This window comes from Ipomoea triloba, chromosome 1 (genome assembly GCF_003576645.1).
Source record: "Ipomoea triloba cultivar NCNSP0323 chromosome 1, ASM357664v1".
NCBI classification, from domain to species: Eukaryota; Viridiplantae; Streptophyta; class Magnoliopsida; order Solanales; family Convolvulaceae; genus Ipomoea; species Ipomoea triloba.
The window spans coordinates 15,153,069-15,157,389 of NC_044916.1; positions in this window are offsets into that span (position 1 = coordinate 15,153,069).

The following is a 4,321-nucleotide window of genomic DNA, read 5'->3' on the forward strand; positions in this document are numbered from 1 at the left end:
GACTGGAAAACACGCATGCTTGCGTACTTATCAGCCCTCCATGATGAGATGGCCGAGGTTATAACTTCTGGACCAGTCAAGATCCTAATGGTTAATACTGCTGCAGTTCAAACCCAAGAAACACCAAAGTACATCCCAAAACCTAGGGAAGAATGGCCCCCCTCTAGACTTGTACCCCATCCCCTTGGGACCAACACCAAGGATATTCTCTTCAGAGCTATAGACGAAACCATCTTCCCAAAAGTGAGGAAGTGCAAAACGGCAAAAGAGGTATGGGATACTTTGATGTTAATTGGTGAAGGTGACGAACAGGAAAAGGAAAACAAGCTCACCGTGGCCATGAAGAAGTTCGAAGACTTCAAGATGAAGCCAGGAGAGAGCATCGACAGCATGGAGTCTCGGTTCATGAAGCTCACAACCGAGATCAGTGACCTTGAAAAGGAGATCCCACAAAAGGAGCTGAACCTGAAGGTCTTACGTGGCCTCACTAAGGAGTGGGAAGTAAAGGTGATCACGATGAGAGATCACCGAGATCTGAAGGAAACCACAACAGACAAACTCTTCCGGGATCTCAAAGCCTTCGAGTTCGAGATGTTCCCAAGAGATGAGGACATTGTGGATCGACGAAACGTAGCACTTGTTGCTGAGCAACCATCCACATCTTCAAGGTTAGTCTCTAATCCTATGAATGTTATGTCTGACGAACAGTTTGCTCTCTTTGTGAGAAAGTTCAGGAAATACATGAAGATGAACCAGGAGAGCAACAAAAGTTCACCTTCCTCCTCAAGAAGGAAAAATGAGAGATATCCATCCAGAAGGACGGAGGAGGAAAATCAGGGTCTATGCTACAACTGTAGAAGACCGGGACATCTCAAGGCCGAATGCCCTTACCCACTAGTAAGCAAGCATCAGGGCCAAGAAGGCAAGGATTCCAAGAGAATAGAGGAATCCAGGGAGAAGCCAACACAAGGTGGCTTCAAAGGATCATCAAAGACGTATCAGCGCAGGAAGGCGCTTGTTGCTGAAGAATTCGAGAGGACAATCGAGGAGTCCGAGACGTCGAGCTCCAGCGAAAGCAGCAGCAGCTCAGAGGATGAGAGGGGGCTCATCTGCTTATACACCGAGGAAGAGGAGAATCAATGCCTAATGGCCATTGACAACGAGGTAACCTCTACTCCTACATCTCGCTGCTCTACTTCTACCTCTCGTTGTTCTTCATTTAAAAGCGATGAAGATCCCTTTGAGATGCTTGAAACATTCAAAAGGGATCTCGCAGTCGCTAATAGCACTCATGCCAAAATCAGGGAGGAAAACAGCAAGCTAACTGCTGAAAGAGATATGCTTAAGAACGTCTCGAAAGAGAATTCGGAGCTAACTCTCAAAGTAAGTGAGTTAGAAGCTAAAGTAATCCAACTGACTGAAGAGTGCAAAACTCGAGAGATCACAGAAAATAATCTTAGAAAGGTTATAGCATCATACACTAATTCCTCCAAAGCTATGGAGAAAATGGTGAATGATCACAGACCTACAAGTGATAGAACCGGTCTAGGGTTCCATCGAGACCATCTCTCGAGAAATAAACAGACCAATGGTTTGGGAACTTCAAGAAATGGAGGATCTCAACCCAAACCAAATAAAGGTCATAAAGGACCAACAGAAAAGACCAGAGTAGCTATTCATAAACCGTCCCTATACACCAGCAATGGAAAGTATAGGAAAGCTACGAAGAATGGCCGGGTAAACAATATCGAGAGATCACCTTGCTATCTCTCGCAAGGCCATTCCAAGTACAAAAAGAGCTACATTCCATATAATGCGCCTCAAGGCAAATATGGAAGGTCTGAGATCCACATAGTTAGGAACTCACGGATGGAGAAAGGCAGACTCTATCCATCTAGTGAGGATTGGTCATCGAATCACAATGTCTGGAAGAAACCTCACTTTCAGCTATTTCACATGACCAAACAGCGTATGAAAGGCATGGTGCATAAGCCGGTCGAAAAGTCTCTACCTAAGTTGATTTATGCACCAAAGAGGCCTAAAACATTTGCTAGCATTCCTTATGATTATCAAACGTACAATGGCTACATTGCGCCTAGGCCTGGAATAATGGGCACAAGGTATAAATGGATGCCTAAACTCACTAACCCACCAGGACCCAAAGTTTGGGTACCTAAACTTGCTTAATTTCCTTGCAGGACACCAGGGACGTGTGGTTCATTGACAGTGGATGTTCGAGACATATGACTGGAAATCTAACACTGCTAGAGAACATCCAACCTATCGAAGGTCCCTTGGTGACATTTGGCGACAACGAGAAGAAGGGACGCACAAAAGCTGTTGGTGAAATTCAAAAGAATGAGCTGGTTATTAAGGGAGTATCCTACGTTGAAGGGCTCAAGTTCAATCTCCTTAGTACAAGCCAGTTCTGTGACAAGGGCTACAAAGTTATCTTCACCAAAAGCAAATGCCAGATTATGAGCGAGGAATCTCTCGAAGTCGTCTTGGAAGCAGCAAGGAAAGGAAACATGTACATAGTGGATTGGAGGTCTGCAAAACCATCCCTATGTATGCTAGCAAGGAGCAAGGAAGATTTATGCTGGGATTGGCATAGTAAGCTTAGTCATCTGAACTTCAAGACTATCAACAAGCTTACTAAGAGGAACCTAGTGGAAGGACTGCCCAAAGTGACGTTTCGAAAGGATAAAATTTGTGAGGCATGTCAACGTTGCAAACAGATCAAATCCTCCTTCAAGAGCAAAGCCGAGACATCATCCACTAGACCATTAAGTCTTCTTCACATGGACTTATTTGGCCCAGTGGATCCACCCAGCATAAAGGGAAAGAAGTACACTCTTGTGGTAGTGGATGACTACACAAGATTCACTTGGACCGTGTTCTTAACCAAGAAAAGCGAGACAAAAATTGCCCTACCAAATCTCTTGAAACAAGTTCAAGTTGAAAAGGAAGTCTCGATACTAAAGATCCGGTCAGATCAAGGTGGAGAGTTCGTTAATCAAGTAATCGAGAGCTACTGCAACGAGAACGGAATTCATCATCAACTATCAGCTGCTCGAACGCCTCAACAAAACGGGGTTGCTGAAAGAAGGAACAGAACTCTCAAAGAAGCCGCAAGGACCATGCTCTCACAAGCCAACATATCACAAGGATTTTGGGCAGAAGCAATCAACACAGCGTGCTATACCCAAAATCGGTCCTTGATCGTGAAAGGAGTTGGAAAGACTCCATATGAGTTGTGGAATGAAAGAAAACCGAATGTAAGCCACTTCCACACATTCGGGTGCAAATGCTATATCCACAACAATGGGAAGGCTCAACGAAGAACTTTTGAAGAAAAGGCAGATGATGGAGTATTTCTGGGATACTCATCGACAAGCAAAGCATTCAGAGTCTTCAACAAGCGGAGTTTGGTGGTTGAAGAGTCCATACATGTTACCTTTGATGAAAGGGCATCAACAGATCAACCATCAAAGACAACGGAAGCAGCTGAGGAAGATCAGCCAGAGTCTATCGAGAGATCAAACTTACCTCTCGAAGACAAGCAGTCTATAGTTCGAGACGTAGCGGAACTCCAGTCAGAATCAGATGATGAAGAGTCTACCAAGAAGAAAGCTCCTGACTCAGTTGATCAAATCCAGATCATAGATGTTCAACCCACATCTCAACCTTCAACGGAAGCATCAACTGAGGAGCCACAACCCAACCTAAGATGGTTGAAGAGTCACCCTGCTGATCAAGTGATTGGAGATGTACGTGACAGAGTTCAAACCAGATCAGCATACAGAGAAAGCATGTTTGCTTGCTTTCTATCTCAAATAGAGCCTAAGGTGATCGAAGAGGCTCTATGTGATCCAGATTGGGTGCAAGCCATGCAAGAGGAACTTCATCAGTTTGAACGGAACGATGTTTGGGAACTAGTTCCGAGACCTCATCATCAGAATGTCATTGGTACAAAGTGGGTTTTCAGAAACAAGATGAATGAGGATGGAATTATTGTTAGGAACAAGGCCAGACTTGTTGCCAAAGGCTACTGTCAGGAGGAAGGAATAGATTTTGATGAAACCTTCGCTCCAGTGGCACGTCTCGAAGCCATACGCATCTTTCTCGCATATGCCGCCTTCAAAGACTTTAAGGTATATCAAATGGATGTCAAGAGCGCTTTTCTGAACGGACTTCTCGAAGAAGAGGTGTACGTTGAACAACCTCCGGGTTTCTTGAAGGACGTAGGAGCTGACAAAGTATACAAGTTGAAGAAGGCACTCTACGGCTTAAAACAAGCTCCAAGAGCTTGGTACGATAC